The sequence below is a fragment of the Microtus ochrogaster genome, chromosome 10, assembly GCF_000317375.1.
Source record: "Microtus ochrogaster isolate Prairie Vole_2 chromosome 10, MicOch1.0, whole genome shotgun sequence".
Lineage (NCBI taxonomy): Eukaryota > Metazoa > Chordata > Mammalia > Rodentia > Cricetidae > Microtus > Microtus ochrogaster.
Genome location: NC_022016.1, coordinates 84,650,196 through 84,670,754, shown reverse-complemented (window position 1 = coordinate 84,670,754; position 20,559 = coordinate 84,650,196). Strand labels below are relative to the sequence as shown.

Below are 20,559 nucleotides of genomic sequence, written 5' to 3'. Positions count from 1 at the left end.
AGGGACGGCACACACTGGTCGCTCCTCCTCCCCCCCTTTCCTCCTCTCCTCTCCTACCTGTGCAGCTCTTCCCAGCCTCTTCCCAGCCCCATCAATCAGCCCAGACTCTGGAGCCCTTAAAGCAGTCTCAGCGTCACAGAGAATAAGACAATGAAAGCTTAATGTGCCCAGCAGCACGGATAGAAGGTGGAAATTAGAACATGCTCCCAGGTATTCCTGGTGGGAGGGTCAGAAGGTTCCAGAAAGCCCACCTACCCTGTCACCCCTTCCCATCACATCCTGGCCACTGCCTGAAAGGCCATGTGGGGCTCTGGAGACCGGAGCCCCTGAGGCTCAGCAGTCTCTGCAGTGCCCCAGCCCCAAGAAGATTGCATTAATAAAAAAAGAGAAAGAGCCCACAATGGAGGGTGAATAACCAGGGCTATAAAAGCCAAATTGGATTCCTTCCTGGCTGATGAGCTCAGGGCTCCTCTCTCTCTCTAAGACCCGATTAGCAAATATGTAAAACCACTCTTGCTTCCCTGGTTCCCTGGTTCCAGGCAGCTCTTGCTGGAGCTTACTCAGGGGCAGGGCAGTGAAGGAAGCAGCGATGGGCACCCGCAGCAGCAGGATTGGTCCTGGCCTGCCACAGACCTGCCACAGCTGGTCATCGACAGTCTCTGGTCAGCAGTTCCCCAGACAGTGAGGGGGAAAATCGCCTTAATCTAAGTGGGGGAAACAGTGGTGTGCTGGGGGGAAGTCTGCCCCTTACCCTGATCACAAGCTACTGTGTAATGGGGTAGCGGGAGTTGGCACTCAAGGACAATGTAATGCCATCGCACTGTGTGGCAGAGATAGCAGAATAGCCAGTAGCTGTGTGCTGGGTGCCTTTGGCTTCCCTGAGACACAACACAGCAGGTGGCCATCTTACGGTGCCCAGTTCTGGGGAAGGCCTCAGATATACCCAGACCCCACCCATGGGCCCAAGCATGTGGCAATACTCTTCAGGGCCAAAGACCTCTCAGAGAGAAGCTGGAGGGGACAGAGAAGCTGTAAGAGAAACAGGAACCTAAAGCAAGGTGCTCCAGCCTTGGGGAGTACTGTGACTGGTTCTGGGTGAGAAGGAAATGAGATCTCTGGGGCAGAGCCCCTGCCCTTGAGAACTTGGGGCTCCTGACTCCCAGGCTTATAAAACATCAGCACCTGATGAGAGGCGGGAGAATGGTAGAGGCCACCCAGGCTCCACATACCCGAGACAGAGCCATTTCCTGCACAACTTTGATCTTCTCAACCTAGGGGACTTGGACACTGTGGCTCTACGGCAGCTTCCAGCTCGCAGACCGTTTGCTATCGTGTTTTCTACCCCGAGGAATGATTTCCAATTTGCAAAGCAGAAAACAACATCTTTTAAAGGTCTACCGGGGCTCGTTTCAGCCTGAACTTCTCACTGTTAGGTTTTACTTGAGTTTGACATATTTGAAAATGCTGGGCTCTAAAATCAGCCCTCCCGACCCTCACTGGTGTGCACGCATCCCCATGCATACACTGAGCCCTGGCTAGTGTGCGCATTCCCATGCATAAGCTGCGCCCTGGCTGGTGCGTGCATACCCATGTATACGCGGCACCCTGGCTGGTGTGCGCATTCCCGTGTATACGCTGCACCCTGGCTGGTGCTCGCATTCCCACGTATAGGCTGCACCCTGGCTGGTGTGCGCATTCCCGTGTATATGCTGCGCCCTGGCTGGTGTGCGCATTCCCGTGTATACGCTGCGCCCTGGCTGGTGTGCGCATTCCCATGTATACGCTGCACCCTGGCTGGTGCTCGCATTCCCACGTATACACTGCACCCTGGCTGGTGCACACATTTCCACACATATGCTGCACCTTGGCTAGTGTGCGCAACCCCATGTATACACTGCGCCCTGGCTGGCGTGCACACTCAGCATCTACCCGAGTCATTCTAGCGACAGTCTGGGCCGGGCCCCAGATGGGAAAGCAGGACAGCAGGGCCCCAGACGAGAGGAGAATAAAAACGCCAGTCTTGGAGATGGACATCCTGCTTTGCATTGAGGGAGTCCAGTTGAATTCTCCTTTCTGTGCCCAAGTCAGTGGCTTTCCCCAGTGACTGCTGATTGACAGTTCCGACATCCATGGAGGAAGTGTGGTCAATGTTGGAGGAGAGCCTAGCATCCCTCCTTACTTGATATTGGCCCATAGCACAGCTCTGGTCCACCCCATGATGACTCCACTGGCTACTGAGACATGCAGGAGTGGGTCAGAGCTGAGCAGCTAGGGCCGAGGGTTCTGGGTGGAGAGTGGGACCTCAAGAGCCCACTTTCAACTCCGCAATTTTTTTACCATAAAAATAATGGGGAGATTCAGGGCCCCAGGGTTAAAATCTGAAGGGACTCACTAAGGCCACCGGGTCCTGGCTCCAGCACCCATCCCACCTGTTCACACAGAGATATCACCAAGTCCCATCCCTGTCTCCTATTGGTGCTTCTGTCAAATGGGAAGGCTGATTCCAGTGAGCTTCTAAAACAACCCAGTTCTGTCTTCCAGAGTCTCCAAAGGTCCAGAATGCAGGAGGTAACAGAAAAGATGGAGCTAGCTGGGGAGGGGGCTGCTGATTCCCTGAGATCCTGGGGTTATGGCATCTGTCAGCATTGTGCCCTCCTAGATAGATTCATAGGTGCCAGGGGAATCCCACAACTGAGGGTCCTTCAGGATGAGGTGGGGGCGGGAGATGTAGTGGGAGAATGAGGCTCACAGGATCAGATCATCTCTCCTTATCCTGAGCCAGTGGTATTGTGGGCCCTGCATCACCGCAGGGCAAGGAGAGCTATGTAAGGCAGGAGTCTAAGCATGTTTAATGGAGGACAGAAGAAGGAGAAGCAACCCACTTAGTCTTCTGGGCAGGTGAGGGCGGCAAGCAAACTGAACTGGTTCTTATTCAAATGCTGTCCCTGGCTAAACTGGCAGCCATGGGAAAGCAGCTGCTCCCCATCGCAGAGTGGCAGGCCCTGCCGTGATTCTAGACTTGGGCGTGGCTTCATCTACTGTATATCCTTCCAGGAGAGGAATGTGTTAGGGTCTCTAATCCAGAGCGAAAGACCCCTCCGCAGGCTTCTCAGACTCAGGGACCTTCTCTAGTGACAGGGCAACTCTTCCTGGAGTAAGGGAAGTTCTTTAAAGATGAGGAGAGGGGCCGGGCGGTGATGGCGCACGCCTTTAATCCCAGCACTCGGGAGGCAGAGGCAGGCGGATCTCTGTGAGTTCGAGGCCAGCCTGGTCTACAAGAACTAGTTCCAGGACAGGAACCAAAAAGCTACGAAGAGACCCTGTCTCGAAAAATCAAAAAAAAAAAAAAAAAAAAAGATGAGGAGAGTGACATAGGCCCTTCCATTTGTCAGTACCTGGAGACTGGCCCTGCCAAATCAAAGCCTTGATCACCAAAGTTCATCAGACCCATCCATCCATCCACCCTACTCTCCACACATTCACCCATCCATGCATGCATAAGCCTATTCGCTTTTTCATTCATCTATCATCTATCTATCTATCTATCTATCTATCTATCTATCTATCTATCTATCTACCTATCTACCTATCATCTATCCACCCATTATACATCCATCCATCTACTTATCTACCCATGCATTCATTCATCTATCCATGCATCAACCCACCCACCTACGCATCCATACAGGCATGAAACCATCTACGTACCCATCCATCCATGCATCCATCCCACCTTATTGGTACTTTCTTTATAAAAGGACTGTTATTTTATTAAATCATCCTAGTCTTGACTTTGTGGTGCCTGAAATTCTTCTTCCACCAAAGATTCATGAATCTTCTCACCCTGGATCCATTCTCAAGGTCAGTGATGCCCAACGACATCCCTCAACTCAGACATGCCCCCACTTATCACAGATTCCAACTCTGTTGCTTCAGATGGTCTGCCCCAATCCTGTCGGACCTTCTAGGGCAATCAGGTTTCCTTGCAGGTAGCATGTAGCAGTAGCTACTCACTTGCCCCCAGCCAGACCAGAAAGGTTGCATCTGGCGGCTGATGCTTTTCCAAGGCCTGATTTCTTTCTGGCTTAATTTTTCTAAGGTCTGGATTGCAGACTAGAACCAAAACCAGTATCCTATTTTTGTGAAACCACACAACGAAGTTTTCAAATCAGGAAAGGCTTGCAACCAGGAATTATCAGATGTTATTATATCTTATAATAATCTATATTATAGAGGGACCTGGGACCCAACTGTGTCAATGAGGGACGGGAAGGGAGAACAATCTGGATGAAAGCCAGAGAATGTCCAGTCAGCTGGCCACATCTGAACATCTGGAAAGTGATCTGTTCGGCTGCTTGGCAATCAGGACTGCAAATGACCAATTCCCATCTAGAGTCAGACATAAAAGCTACCCGGATCGCTGAGGATCCAAAAGGTACTTCTGCCCATGGTGTTAGCAAAGGCCAAGCCGTGGGCTCCATCCTCACATAGTGGTCTGCCATCAGCTTGTCTGGTTCAAATCCTGCCTTGTTTGTTTCCCACTTCACCTCTCTGCGCTTCCCAGTTCCAACCCTTATGATGGACATAGCAAGCGCCACCTGTTGCCAGGTGGGCATGAGGACAAACTCCACAGAATGGAGCCCGAGTAGCAAACATTCAAAGTGTGCTGTGTGGGACTGGAGAGACGGCTCAGCAGTTAGGAGCACGTGTTGTTCTTGCAGAGAACCAGCACCCACATGGTGGTTCACAACTGTCCATAACTTCAGTTCCAGGGTATCCAACGACCTCCTCTGACCTCTCTGGGCACCAGGCACACATGTGGTTCACATATGCAAACAAAACACTCATACAAAGCTGGGTGGTGGTGGCACATGTCTTTAATCCCAGCACTTAAGAGGCAGAGGCAGGAGGATCTCTGTGAGTTCGAGGCCAGCCTGGAACTGTACAGAGTGAGTTCCAGGAATGCCAAGACTACACAGAGAAACCTTGTCTTTAAAAAACAAAACAAAAACAAAAGACCACTATCATACACATAAATAAAAATTTAAAATCTCAAAGTATGCTGCCTATTTTTGGAGTCATTCTTATCACTGGGGTGACCACTCAGCACCTCAACCCCAGCAAGGCTCTGACCTGGAAAAGACCGCTTGCTTGGATCAGGTCCATAGTCCCAGAAAATACCTGGCCCTTTTCTGTTTCTGGTGGGGACACAAGAAAACCATCACCTGTCACCTTTGCTCTCAAGGCAGCAGGAGTCAGGGGTGGTGTAGGGGTCTCCATGGTACTCTACAAGGATAAAGACAGATCCTTCTGTTTCTGAATGCCCAGTGCCTGACACCATGGAGCTGTGCAGGCAGATGCTTAGCGGTGCAGGGAATTAAAAAGGCCTTTTCTAGGAGGCTTAAGGCTCTGATACTGTCTCCCAGGACACCCCTCTCTGTAGGGACCCAGATGGCATAGGCTAGCATCAAAACCCATACAAATCTTTCCATTGTCCCTACCTTCTAGTTCCCAATACATTGATACCTGGGCCTGTCACCAATGCAGCTCCAAACTTCCCAGGTTTCCAGGCTCTCTCCCTTATTAGAAAGAGGAAGTGGGATGCTAGACTCCAGGGCACATGGGGCCTACATGCAGTGGCTCCCCCTCTAGTGGCGACTCTACCTGGAATTTAAGGTGAAATGCTCCCACCCCTACACTCTACTGACATCTGGTCCCAGATGCTGCTTTGGGCTCCTTCCTTCCAGGGATTGGCAAGGACGCAGTAGCTGCTGCTGCCAGCAATCGTGACGAGGCTGGAGAGGTGTCGTATAAATAGGCTGGGGCTACCCAGTGGCTCTGCCTCCCCCCTGGCTCTGGTCCCACATCTTTCCTTTCTTCACTCTCACAGTGAGCCTGCTCTCAAGGGCTCTGCTGGATTCCAGCTGCTCCCTAACTGTGTGGCCTTGGGCAAGCAACTCAACCTCTCTGGTCTCACTGGTTTCCTTCCGTTGTGAAGTGGAACAAGATTGCCTGCCTTTGGGGTGGTTGTGAGGGTTAGAACATAAAGGACATCTAGCACCATGCCCGACATGCTGTGTGACAGTTACTGGTTGTGATGCGGAGATGGCGTGAGCAGTAACAGCAGGAATTTCGTCTCTGCCCTCAAAGGGGCACTGTTTGGCTCACAGCCGCATGGGCTCAATCCCCCTGGACTAGCTAGCTGGACAGCTCCAGAAGCCTCTGCAAGCTGAGGAGAGTCGGGTTCTGGCACCAGAATGCTGGGTGATGCAGGGAGACTCACTTGCCTTCTCTGAAGTCACCTCCCCATCTACAGCCCCTAGGGCACTGGTCTCCTCTGAGTTCAGTTGTCTGTCAGTGGGGCGCCACCTCTCAGGAAGCTGCCTGGGCTTCCAAGGTTGGACAGTCTAAGATGCAGAACTGAGACATTTGGACCCAACCTCAGCACCATCGTGGCTCAGAAGTCCTGGGTACCCAGCCCAGGGTACCGGCTCACGCCACTCGGAGACGTGTTTGTGACAAAGCTAACTGAATCCCTCAGGAAGAGAAATTGGCATTCTTTGAAAACAATCACATAGGCAGGTCTGGTTTTTTTGGTTTATTTGGTTTTTGAGACAGAGTCTCATTACATCCTCCAGACTAGCTTTGAATTTCCTAGTCTCCCTGACACCGGGATTATGGCATGCACTACTATGCTATCCATAAGTGATTTTCTTGACAAAACATATTAAATAGGCAAGAAAGAAATAACCACAAAAGTGCAGAATCCTGGGCAAAATGGAGCCTTTTGTTTCATTCAAATCAAAACTAGGTCCTGCCTTGTGTGATGGTGAGCACCTTTAATCCCAGCACTTGGGAGACAGGGGCAGGAGGAACTTTGTGAGTTCGAGGTCAGCCTGGTCTGCAGAGTGAGTTCCAGGACAGCCAGAGATACACAGAGGAAACCTTGTCATGAAAAACTAAACAAGCAAACAAAAATTCTGTCTCAACTTGGACTCTTTGGACTGTGTGGGCTCAGACTAGTCTCTTTATTTCCTGGAGCCCTGTTTTCCCATGAATTTCTCGAGAGTAACAGCCCCCATGCCACGAGAAGATCTCAAAGCTTACAGACGATTGCCTGTGCAGTGTATTTAGTGTCTGGCACACAGCGGGCATCCAACTACTGGCAACTGTCATTGGAGATACTATCATTGCCAGCCTCTCACTGTAAGCAGGGGACCCGAGGCCATCAGCTTCACATGGCCCTTCCCGAAGAACTGGTGACTAACCCACAGGAACACACTAACTGCCATTCACCTCTGGCAATTTCCAGCCAGAGCAGCTCAGGAGGGTGGTCCTGTGGTCTCCTAATGTGAGGAGCAAGCTCTCTGGTTCTGCTGGCTTCCCTGGACTGGTCCCTGCAACATCCCTGCCTCTGGCCTTTGTTGAGCAGCTGGAGCGCGTGCTGCACGGTCTGCCCGTGAAATGCGGCTCATGGAAAACATGCATATTTGTGACTGGGTGCGTGTTTCTATTTCGGGCTGACACTGCTCTCTTTATTTGTTTTCCCCGGGATATTGGTGCTTTGGAATCCAGCTTTGGAGGGCGTTTTGACAGACTTTGAAGGCTCTCCCGCTCCCTGGGCAGAAACAGGCTCCAGTGGGAGGAGGGTGGGCGGGGATAGAGAGGGTTTCAAATGACAGGTCCCCTTCCTTGGCTAGGACAAGGGACAGTGACTCTCACTGCCCACACCTGAACATTCAGGAAAAGGAACACAGAGGAGTACAGGTAAGGAAATAATTCCAAAGAGGGGAAAAGGGGGCCGGAGAACTAATCACCAAGCTTCCAATTAAACTTCGGTTACTGCCGGTTACCAGCACCAAGGCTATTACTATCAGCTTCCACAACATCACCATGGCAGTCATTTTGGGGTGCTTATATTTACAAACAATGGTAGATTGGTGATTCCCTTAGGGAGCCCACCCTGTCCTTTGGCACCATACTGTGCAGCCCCCAAACCAAGAGGTTTTGAGAAACTGCTTAGCCAAACAGTGCTGAGGCCTGCCATTCCTCCCTGCACAGATCTGACTACCCATGGGCAGGCTGCTTGGTTGAGTCCTAGAGACTTGAGGCTGACACTTGAGATAACACTGACAGGTGAGGTGCCTTGGCCAGTCCCTTCTGTGAGGCCGTGTGTCTGGGGACAAGGATCTTCAACCCAGCCGCCCCATCTGCCTTTGAATTGCCAGGTGTGGTAGGTAGTCAGGGAAGTCTTTCTTACCATAAAAAAGAGCTTGAACCTTCATGGCTTGACACAGTGGACAGCCTTATCATTGCCTGCCTCCATGGTGACTAGACCCAACCAGTGAGACCCTAAGAAAATTGCTTGGCATCTCTGGTCCTCACCAACTGGGCATCCCTTGCAGGGTAGCTGGGGCAGTAGTGAGGATTTCTGAGGAAGTTGCGAGGCACTGTAACCTCTGGGAGCTGCAACCATGATTTTCAATCCCAAGTCCAGCCACTCACGAGAGAGTCGGCGTTCTTCATAATCAAGTCCCAAAAGGGATCCCGTGGGCGGTGGTGCCCTTTTATAATGGAAAGGCTGGAGCTGAGAGTAGGGTGGGAGGTTTGTCCAGGGAGCTCTGTACCTGTGAGAGGCTGAGACCAAGATCTGGGTGTCTCCATTTCTGGCTCATTTCTCCCTCCATACCAGGATTTTCTCAAGCTTTTTCTGAATTTTAAGGACAAGAGAATGAGACTGTCAAAAGACAAGCCGGGGCATGGGTACAGATCCTTCAAAATGCCAATTCTCCAGGAGGACTAAGGCTTTCTGTGGCCCCAGAACTATCTCACTCTCCAGGTTCTGGTGCCCCCTCAAGACAGTTTTTGAGGCTTCTGGCCCTGGAAAAATTTCAAAGATTGGCAGTAAGCACTGCTAAGGCTATTGGACAGAGAGTATATATATATATATATATATATATATATATATATATATATATATATCCGAAGAGGCAGGAAGGGGTGAATGGAAACTGCAGCTGAGGAAGCCATCCCAAGTCAGTGCCCCAAAGGCCAGCACTGCCAACACGGGTATCAGAGTGCAGACTGGGTCAGACGCAAGCGAAAGAAACTCAGAAAAGGAATGGAGCCAGCCTGGAGGGATGATGGACAGGAAAGACCAAAGGGTGTGCATTTGAAAGATAACCCTGGGGAGGAGCAAAGCAGCAAACAAAGACAGCACAAGCAAGGACTGCAGACCCTGGAGGAAGAAGATATGCCAGGAAGAGGCTTGAGTAGGCATGGGGGTGGAGAGTACGAAATGGACACTGAGCTTCAAACCAAGACAGTGAGGCGCCTGCCTGCCTGGCTGGGCTGCTGCCCGGAGCTTCCTTTGAGCCCAACAGCTGCTTTGCTCCTTCTGGCAGACACTCTGATTCCGGGGAGGTCTGCAGTAGAAGGAGAAAGGGGATGTTTGAGCCTGTGTGTTTGTGTGTACACACGCCAGTCTCTGTGCCCCACAGCCTGAGACCCTGTGTGTCCTTGGTGTCAGCGGGAGTCCTATGCAGTGGTCTCCGGAGTCTGGGGTTTTAAAGCATCCTCCAGAGAGAGCGTGGGGTGGGATGCATGCTGGTCCACAAACTGGGGCTTGTGGAAAGATTAGGCTTGTCCACATGGGTGTGAATCCTAGGTCTGTATTGCGTTGCGTGTGCCTATGAGCCACGAAGGGAGTATGTTTACCAGGATGGAGTGTGAATTTGTGCATAGAGTGTTGGCGAATGATCTATGGATAGTGTATGTGTGCATGTGCGCGTGCTTAATGCGTGCATGGGAAGCATGGGGCTGTAGGCTCCGGTGCGCTGTCCGCGGTACTGACCGAGGGTGCGGACAGGCCAGGACCCACACTCAGATTCAGGAAGCACCGCTGTTAGCTGGCATCCTCCATGGAGCAGACAGAGGTCCTGCAGAGGAAACCTCCAAGGAGACGTCTCCCCCGGGGAGTTGGGAAAAGTTCTCCCAGCGGCAGGGTTGGCTCTCGGGACTCGCCACTTAGGCTGGGAATCTTCCCCTGACTCTGGGCTCCATGGCTGCTCAGATACCCACCCCATCATAGCCCTCACAGACGTTCTGAGCCGAGCCAGGGACCCTCTAGAGCTAGGCTTCTATTGCCTGCCGGAGCCTCAAAGGTTCCTTCACGCAGCAGCACCTGCAGCGGGTTAACCGCGCCCCAGGACTCGAAGAACGTCCCGCTGAGCGCGTGAGTGCTCTCAAGTAGGAGGCAGCAGTAGAGGCCATCATTCACCTTTTCCTGTCCCCTCCCTCCCCTGAAGCCCGGCGGACAGAGGATGGGGGTAGCTGACGTTCAACTTTTATGGACCCAGACAGACACCCACTGGGACAAGCAGGGATAGGGGGGTCGGAATCCAGGCTGACTCTGGACGTTAAACTAGTTCCGGCAGACCGAAGCTGCAGCGGCTCCCTAGCGCCTTGATGTGAGGCTGGGATCCGACCTCGGAAGCGCGGGGACAAGCTCTGAGATCTGAACTCTGTCCTCATCAGCCAGCTTTCCTGGGACGCCGAGGACCTCGCCCGGGGTGGCCCGAGAGCGGGAGAACTTTCCGCACTCCTCTCCCATCCCCTCCAACCCCCCGCGCAGGCCCGGGCGCGTGTGGCGCGTTATCCCCTTCCCCTCCTCTGAGCAGCGCATCCCCAGCCCCGATGGCGACCAGCGGCAGTCCCACTCACCTCTCTGGCCGAGCTGAGCTAGGGTGAAACACAGGTGCCGTAGGGAACTTGGGGCTTCGGCCACCCCGCCGAGAAGATTTGTCCCTTGTGGGGAGTCTCAGGGAGGAAGGTCCTCGGAGCTGCAGGAGCCCCGCGTTCCCACAGCTCCTCTCCCGGGCGTGCAGACCGCGAGCAGGTCAGTGACAGCTGCGTCCCCAGCGCGCACCCGGAGCACTCGGCGCCGCCGCCTCCTTTTATCTGCCGCCCGCCTTTGTTTGGGTCCCGGTTTCTACCACGGGGTGCGGGGGGTGTCCCGGGCAGGTTCTGGAGTCACGCCGCGCTACGGCCACTGGCGCCTCCAGCCTTAGCGCCTGCGGACTCTGCGTCACCATCCCGGCGAGGGCTTGCGCTCTGCCGCGCGCTGCTGTCCCCCGATCCCGCCGCCAGGCGCCGCCCTGGCTGTCGCTCCCCCTGCGGGAATCGCGCGGTGGTACAGCCAGGCTCCCCGTGCGGGCGAGCAGGGGCTACGCATAGCGCAGCGACCCCTGGGGGTCAATCCCAGACTCTGCGAACGGTCCTGGCCATGCCCCCTACCGGCCCCCGAGGTTTCCGGGTGCCCAGGTCTCTCCCAAGCGTGCGCTCCTGCTGGCGGCTCTCAGCGACATCTGCCCATCTTTGGCATCTCACCAACCCGCTGGACACTCGAGGGCATCCCAGGATGCCCTCCGGAGGTGGCTGCCAAGCCCAGGATCCTGGCACCATCCCTTCCTCCCTCCTCTATTCACCTCTCTGGCAGCAGAGCCCAGAGCCCAGCCAGCCCCTGGGACCAGGCACTCGTCCAGTCAGCACAAGGTCTGCCTGCCACCCCCTGCAGAATGGGTGTCCTAAGAGGAACGAGCCCAGGAATCAAGACCACCCCCCACCCCCCACCCCCCGCGCAGCCGCTCCGGGCCTCATTTCTCTCTTTCAGGGCTCCAAAGGCATTGGCCTTGATGTCACTCAAGGAGAGGCAAGAGAGCCCTCAAAGGGACCTGGTTCCAGTCTCATGCTGCAGGAGGGATGCCACTCAGGTGATTATAATGTAAAATCATAATGTGAACTGCTGGAGAACCAAGAAGATAGAGAAATAAGTGAGCTGAAATCTCTACCTTTAGGAAGTCTCCTTTTATAGAGGAGAATGCAGGAGCATTATGACATAAAACTATTGAAAGCCCCACACCTGGCTCTACGCACCGTAGCCCGTGCCCCCATCTGTAATTTTGAAGGAGGAAACCTAGGGGCCTGGGCAATGGCTTAATGGGTGCTTGCTGCCAAACCTGACAACTGAGTTCGATCCCCAGGGCAAACCCACTCCGTGAGCTGTCCTCTGAGCTCCACTCATGCACTGTGGTCCACATGTGCATCCCCTCCAACACAACACAACAAACAGACAAAATTTCAGTTAAAATGGAGACAACCTGGGAGTTCTCTGAACCCCCCTATTTTTGGGGTTCTACAGTGAAGCCTATTGTCACTCACCTGCAGCACCTGCCCAGCTTTCTTAGACACAGTCCTAGGGGACTGCACTCACTGACTGGCTGCCAGGTGGAGGTATGCGCACTTATGATCCTGGGTGCCCCAGAGCTCATCTGCATGGAAGCAAATGACCAGAGCTAATTTTCCTGCCCTGGTATTTGCCCCCCCCAATATGTTTGGGAAGGAATTTTAGAGGGCCCACTGGCCAGCCACCAAATCTGTCAGAAGATCTGTAGTGAATTCATGCCACCCGGAAGACGTTAGGGTTAGGGTCTGTGCCTGGCAGGAAGGATGCCGAGAAAGAGAGAGAGAGAATTAACACCTAATGGAAGGTGTGTGTATTCCACCACAAATGCAGAGGCCAAATGTGATTCTCCAGACAGAGCAGCCCAGCAGTGCCTTGCAAACGTCCATCCGTCCATCCGGCTCCACCTAATACATCCCAGAGGGAGGCAGAGAAAGAGGAGCCATGGGGGGAGGGGGGAGGAAGGAGAACCAAGGAAATTCTTGTTTCTAAGGGAGTAATGGGAGACACAAAGTGTGTTCCCAAGCCCAGCTGAGAGCAGAGGCTTGCTCTTCTGGGTGAATAGCTGCATTCTTTTCTGCTTGTTTTTAAGACTTCTTGCTTCGAAGAGCCCCCTTAAAGTTCTCCAGAGGCCCTGAGCTTTTTCCTGTAGTCTGGCAGAATCACAGGGCACCCCAGTTTTGCCCCAGGGTGCTGTGGATATGACCCCCATTCCCAGGAACTAGATTTGCTAAGAGCCCCAATGCCATCCTCCCTAATCTCATTAAAGTCCTTTCTCCCCTCTCCAGAGCTCCGGGTAATCTCCAGAAGGCCAGGGCTCGCTCCGCCTTTCATAAGGGACCCTCTTCAAAGGGAAAGTACAGAGGCAGGGGACCTGACCGTCGTCGCTCTCCCCACCCCACCCCTCTCTCTCTTGTGTGTGTGTGTTTTGTAAGGGAGATACCGAGAAATCCTGAAAGGATATGATTTGCCCAGGCCATCAGCAGGGTTTTAAAAATGCAAATGGAATCAGGCCTTTGAAATATGTCCACTGTAAGGGAGAGCCTGTGGTGGCAGCAGAAAAGCCGCAAGTGTGGAAAGCTGAGCGAATCCTGCTCAGGGGCTGTTGCCTTCCCTCTCTCCCTGGCTGTCCCCATCCTCAGGCACCTCCCTGAACCCCACCCTTTACCTCCAGGATCTCCCCAGAGATAACTGCAGTGGTCTCATGATGGGCTCAGCTCTGAGGCAGCGGAGATTGCCATTCCCCATCGTCCCCTTGGTCTCCGAATTCCAGTGCCTTCTGCAGGAAGTGTTTCCTGGGTCTGATATAAATTCCTCGTGGTGCCCAGGAGCCGCTTCCCTTGTTCTTGTCTTCCCAACTAATTGAAAAGCCTTCTCTTGAAAGGGATGGGAGCCATAAAGAGCCACTTTGTCCTTGGTTGCCATTCCTCTACTGCCCCTTCTGTCTGGTCTCCAGCTATGCAAAAGCAGGGCCTCCAGTCCAGCTTTCTCCGGAGATCTGTTTTCCTGTTCCACGCCCTACCAACTGCTGTGTGACCTTGAGAAAGTTACTTCACCTTGCTGAGGTCTCACCTCCCCCTCCATTTATAGAATGGAGACGATGAAAGTACCTGGGCCGTGGCAATGGCTATCAAGGCTTTCCAGATAAGAGCATCCCTATGAAAAGCTGCATTTGACACATCTGCACGGCATAGATTAAGATGTGGGAAAGTGTCAGAGCCGTCTACATACTCCTGGAGCCAGGACGCCAGTTCCTCCTATTTCTTTGCTTCACCAGTGAGGAAGAGTGTGCACAGATCATCTGGTTATTTTACCAGATGGCTGAGCAGCTCAGGGTTAAGCATATAGGGAGGGTTGGGAGTGTTTATTTTTAAAAATATGGTATATTAAGACACTGTCCCAGCATGGTGGAAGGGGATAAATACTTTTTGAAATAGTTCTCTTTTTAATCTACTAACACTCTGACTTTGGGGAAAGTTGGGGTTGAAGGGGTGTGTGTGTGTGTGTGTGTGTGTGTGCACGTGTGTGTGTGTTGTAGTAACCATGTGAGCTTGGGTGAGCTTACACTTAGTTTACCCATCTGCAAAATGGGATTAAGGAGGACCTCCACTGCTACTACACTTGCAGTAAGTTTTATCGCCTATGAGGACTGTTCATTTGTCACTTATGTAGAGTTTAATGCAATGGAGTCAGAAAGATAAATGATAGAATGATTGGTTGTGTTTCAGCAATTGTTAGGTTGGTGAGGAAAGAGCTTGGTAAGCTTGCCCAGGTTCTCTTTGAAGTCCTCTTGAGCTCACACAAGGTCGTGGGTGAACTGGAGTTGAAGTCCAGGCCTTCCAGGGTCCAGGTCTGCACTTCCTCTGAAATACTGTCTTTCCTCCCCCCAGCCCCCTCTTCCCTAAAGCTCCGTTTAGGAATCTGAGTTTACAGAACTCTCGTAAGGAGAGAATAGATGAACTGATCATTTAGGAGAAGAAAGAGGTTTGGGGAAAGCGACAGTGCCAACCCCAGCTGGGTTGCTCTGAACAGGCTGGTTTGGGGGGGTTGGCAGATGGGTAGCACCCTTCTTTCTCCCCCAGCATTCTGCAAGCAGCCAGGTCTAGCATTCCTTTCCCAGCCTCACCGGCCTCCTCCAAGGAAGCAGGCAGCCTGCGCCAGAGTGAATACAATCCAAGTTATTAATTGCCTGCAACAATTAGCCCAGTGCCTGGGCCTGCAGACGCCCAGGCTCTGAAAAAGGGAGCCAATTACAGCTTCATCAATATTCACGCTGCTGCATAATCTTCTCCTGACATGAGGCCCCCAGCTCCCCACCCTTGTTTCTAGAGGCCTTTGCTCTAACCTACAGCATCTTCAGAAGACCCAATATTGCTGAAGCCTTTGAGAGGAAATGTCACTCGGGGCCAGACCCAGAGGGACGTTTCGTGTAGTGGAGTTGTACCACTGGGAGAAAAGACAGGGACTGTGCCAAAGACCTAAAGGAGTGGTTCCAGCCAGTATGGTCGTATTGTGGGGGAAGCATTGGCGTCTCCAGGTTGTGGATATCAGTAGATTCCTTGCTGCTCTTGTTGCTAGAATGGCTCAGAAAAGGGAAGTAAAACTTCTGGGGCTTTTCATCATGTGTGTTTATGTGTCTGTGATGTGTTTGTGCGTTGTGCGGGCCATAAGTCCACATCGGGGTCCTCCTCTATTGCTCTGTATCTTATTTTCTGAGATACGCTCTCTTGCTGCACCTGAAGCTCACTGATTCTGCTAGACTGGCTGGCCAGCAAGCTCCCGGGATCCTCCTGTCTCTTCTCCAGTGCTGGGATTGCAGGCATGTGCTCCTGGTTCAGTCCAGGGGTCTCTGAACTCAAGCCCTCAGGTTTGCACAGCAAGAACTTTGCTGACTGAGCCATCTCCCCAGACCAAGCTCTAGTCTTAATTCCAGTTCTGTCACACACATGCTTCATGGCCTGGTAAAAGTTCACTTCTCATCTCTGGGCTGATGTCCTTACCTGCTCCCTTCCTCATGCGGGAAGGAAGATTTCAGAAGGGGCTAAGCAGAGCCCACAGTGAGGGGTACACAATGAGTTGGAAAGAAAGACAGTGTTTCTGTTCTGTCTAGGAAAAAAAAAGATCTAAGAGGAGAGACCATGACCCCCAGGGAAGAGTGGAGCTATGGGGATAGGACAGATAGGCAGTTAGAAGCACTGGATGCTAGCCCCAGATTCGCTGTAACTCACTCCTTGGCCTCAGCATCCTTTTGTACCTGGTCTCTTGCTCCTACTTGCCAAGTGAGGACACCAACATAGATGTGCACAGAGGTGCCCTGGTGGAATCTCCCAGGAAAGTGTGGGAGGCACGACGAATGTGCAATGGGTCCACAGCGTCAGAGGAACAGGAAAGCCCTGTTCAAAGGGCAAACGGCAGGGGCAGTTCCGTGAAATGGCCCAGAGAACACAAGACGAGACACACCGCTCTCGCGGCCAAAACTGCGCACCTGTGTTTCTGTGACAGCCAAAGAAACAACACACTTTTAAAAATCAAGATAGAGAATAAAATTTATCTCCTGGTGTAGAATTTCTGAGACAGGCTACATTAAGAATCCTTGGACAGAGCCTGGCCCAGGATTGTTTCAGCACCATGGACAGTGACCAGCGCTTGCTGTGGTCAGGTGAGGGCTTTACAATTATGGGAGTTCAAACCTTGGAGGTGGTATGAGGCTTGGAGCCAGTGGTGTTGAGCAGCACTCGGGTTCAAGCCTAAGTTTGTGTTGCGTGGCTTTCAAGTACTCAGTGAAGCTGCCCAAACCTTGAGAGGACAGAGGTCATTCTCATGGCCTGTCTCTCTGCTCCTCCAGGGATACTACTCAAGGCTCAGCATAAAACCTCAGCCTGGCTCCCCATCCTGCCCTTTATCTGTCTGGTTTCAGCTTCCTGGTACAAGTTGGCCAGCATCTCGTGCTCCTCTCAGCTCTGCTGGCCCACTGGCGCCAGGAGACAGGGCAGCTTTCACCCTGGCCACCAGGATTCATCTAGAACTCTGCAGTGACAGCAAGAAAGAGCTTTCCTGGCATCTCCCCAGTCAGGAATCTGTATCGCTCTGATGGGCTGCCCCCCAGTGCCAGCTTCTATTCCTGCACGCCTCGTGTGGGCAGGGCGCAGAGCACACTACTCCAAAACACAGTGGTAGAGCACTGAGCTGGAGTGGAGGGCTGAGGGACAAACCCGAGTTTTATCAGGTCATACACCTGTTAGGCAACGAGAAGGCTGCCAACCATGTCTGTCATGACCCTAACCAATTGCTGCTATGAACTGGGAGCCAGGCCATATACATATGCTTTCATGGAAGCCCCGCCCCCAGGAAGTGAACTTTCTTGTTCATCTATTTTCAGAGGAGGAGTAACTAGTGGTTTCAGGTCACCAAGTGGAAAAACCGAGGAGTCAGATTCAGGGAATTTGATTCTGTAGCCAAGTTCATCTTCACATTCTGCCCACTTTACAGTTGTGAAGACTGAGGATAGGAGCTGTCAGGGCACTCACATCATAGAAATGAGAGATGGTGCAGCGGGTTTGAACCCAGGGCTGCCGCTGTCTCCTCTCTGTCTCCCAGGGGGAGCACATGTCTTTCTGCTCTGGTCTGCAGACCTCAGGACTCAACAAGGTCTTGAACACAACTACTGTAATATCTCTGCACGTTTTTAGAAAAGTCATCACCAAGTTCACATTCAACTTGGTTGCACTTGAGATGGTCTGAGTTGACTACGACCCGCCTCAGGAATCCAGAGGGACCAACCAACCCCAAGGAGGGAGAGTCACACCTCGTCTCCCTAGGACAAGATCCAGGGGCAGGACTAGTGACTACAGACACATTACAGCCCTGACTTCCGCTGGCCCAGGGCCCCAGGTCGTCCAGCCTCTTCTGTGAACAGCAAGACTGAGGCCCAGGCAGAGGATCCCACGACCGTGTTTACTTCACAACACTGCCGTCCTTTCGGCCACTTCTCTTCTGTCCCCTTTCTGCCATCTCCAGGTCCTCATTTTGCAGCTGGGCACGTCGGGGGACAGCTGCTCTTGTTGGCAACCTCAGCCACATCTGGCAGACGTGTCAGCAGGATGCAGAAGGGATGTGTGAGTAGCCTTAATGTGATGTGGGGGAGCAGCTGTGGGCAGAGCTGTGCCTGAGGAACCCGCTTGATGGCCTCCCCCATCCCCCTTCTTTTCTCGTCTCTTCCCTGCCTCTCTTCCTTTTTCTCCTCTTCTTTCTTTGTCTTTCCACACTCCACACCCCCTGACCTCATCCTTTACCTGTACCTCCTTCTATATTGGTCCCAGTAATGAGGTCACCACCGTCTTCCCTCATCTTCCCATGACCGAGGGGAGGATAGCTATCTCCCTTTTATAGACAGGAAGAACGTAGAAGTCAAGATTTGTAGGGCCCAGAGAGTTCAAGCCCAGTCCCTGGGTCTCTGCTCTCCCAAGTACTGAGGGAAGAAGCGTAACACCTCAGCCCTGTGGGACAGGAAGGCCAGAGCTGGTGATCCACACTCTTGGTCTCAGAGAGGTTGTTGGGAGGATGTGTCTCCCTTGAAACTCGGAGCTGGTCTCGAACCCAGCCAGCCTAGACTGTGAGTCTCTGGACTCCAGCTTAAACCCCCTCCCTGCTCCATGCATGGGGTCAGCCCAGGGTCCATGATGCTTATAGGATGTAAAACCAGAGAAAAGGAAGTAGAGACAGAAAAAACACAACCAGGCTGTTCCACAGGGACCCAGGCACAGAGGACTTCTCTCCCTGGGATTCTGTGACTGTCATTTCTGTACTGGGATGGAGCGCTTGGTACTGGGTGAACCTGAGTGCTTTGATGTCTGTGCTGCTCGCTGGAGGATGTTGTCTGACCTCACCTCCAGCTGTCTCATGGCAGCCATGACTGTGATGCCCGCACTCAGGAGGCTGAGGCAGGAGGATCCTAAATTTTAGGCCAGCTTGGACTACATATTGAGATAATAGGTCTTTTAAAACATCAAACACACCAGGCAGTGGTGCATACCTTTAATCCCATAACTTGGGAGGCAGAGGCAGATCTCTGTGAGTTTGAGGCCAGCCTGGTCTATAGAACGAGTTCCAAGACAGTCAGAGGTACACAGAGAAACCCTGTCTCGAAAACACCAAAATAAATAAATACGACAAGCATGCACGCGGTTAGTTAAGTCGAGTGGGGTTGCATGCGCTGTTTCTAGGGTGCATGGCAGACCCCAGGAAGTGTCACTGCTGCCTTTTAGGTGCCGGGATTGTCCTCCTCCCAGCACCTGCTTCAGTGCTGTGTTCTCAGCTGCCTGATCTTGGTGTTTGCTTGTTTAGTGGGGTTTAGATAACAAGGCCCCAGCAAACAGGTTGTGATCTATCAGCTGCCCACACAAGCCCTGCAGTCTAACGACTTGGGCTCAAACCTCAGTTCTTCCAGTGACTGGCAGGCCACTCTGTCACATCAGGAAAGTCACTAAACCATTCTGTGCATCGATTTTCCCACCTGCAAAGGAGGCTCACAGTGGTGCCTGCTGACGGAAGCTGTGCCGGGGACAGGGAGAGTGGGAGAGATAAGTCAGATAAGCAAACGCTGGCTGGCATCCCAGAGGGTTTTATAGAAAAGGTAACAGAGCCAGACATGGGACCTGCAATCACGGGACTTGGGGAATAGAGGTGGGAAGATCAGAGGTTCAAGGTCAGCCGTGGCTACTAGCAAGTTTCAGGCCAGCCTGGGCTACATTCAACCTTGTCTCAAAAAATAAACAACCATCACTATCATCAACAAAACAAAAAAGTTAATGATGAGACTGAGTCACAGGTACAGCAAATAAATGACCTAACTATTGGAATGCAGGATTAGAATCCAGGACCGCCTGGTTCCCAGGCCTATGCCTTTCACCAGCAACCACACACCCAGAAGTATGAGCGGGATGGGGATCCGTGACCCCCGCTAGGACTGGAACAGCACAGGAGCTTCACACCTGCCTGTCTGCTCCCCTAGTCACTCTTCCTTAGCTGGGAGCTCACCCCTCCCACCGTGTCGTTCATTTAAACTACACTCCTTCCTGCTTAACTGCAGCTCCCTAGGGTCCTCCCACCTGCCAAGCCTGCTTACCTTGCAGGTCCCAGGGGGCCTACAGAGCCCTGAGCTCCAGCCTTGTTCTGGGTCTGGGCCTGGTATGAGGCTCTGGGAGAGCCAGGAGAACTCCCTTCCCCTCTCCCCTGACGGTGGGAAGGTCCATGTTCCAGGAGCAGCACTGCCTCCCCCCCCCCCCGCTGCCTGGCCCCCCCAGGACCCTTCCTCTTGCCTTATAACCTGCCATTGGCTAGTCTTCCTCTGTCTCTGTCAGCCCCCATCCCGCCTGTCCTAATACACACTGATCGGGCTTCTGCGTGTCCTAGCCAAGCTCACGTTCCTGCCCCCACCTGAAATGCCTTTCTCCTTCCTCACTGTCAGTGGATTCATCCATCCCTGGGCCAGCTCATCCTGTCATCAGAGAAACCACCCCCATCCTCCCCACACCTTTCCTCCCCAGAGTGCCACCCCACCCCCTCCTGGCTCCCAGAACAAATTCACACATCTATTTCTGCACTTATCCCAGCCTGGCTTGTGTGTTCTTTATGGAGATTGTTGACTAAGTGTGGGGCTCCTAAATCTTTGCCGGGGGCCACTTCCCAGGCAAGGGCTCCAGCATGGCTGAGGGAGACCCACTTCCCAGGCAAGGGCTCATGGCTGAGGGGGACCCACTTCTCAGGCAAGGGCTCCAGCATGGCTGAGGGGGACCCACTTCCCAGGCAAGGGCTCATGG

General features: G+C 52.9%; 1 protein-coding gene across 1 annotated transcript in view; it reads right to left on the bottom strand.

Annotated features, from left to right (window-relative positions):
* Disp3 (dispatched RND transporter family member 3) overlaps positions 1-11,101 on the bottom strand; it is a 45,649-nt gene extending 34,548 nt beyond the window's left edge. The window contains exon 1 of the mRNA XM_005353723.2: positions 10,723-11,101. The gene's annotated coding sequence lies outside the window, so the exon portion shown is untranslated. The remainder of the gene's footprint in view (positions 1-10,722) is intronic.
* Between the last annotated feature and the right edge of the window lie 9,458 nt (positions 11,102-20,559).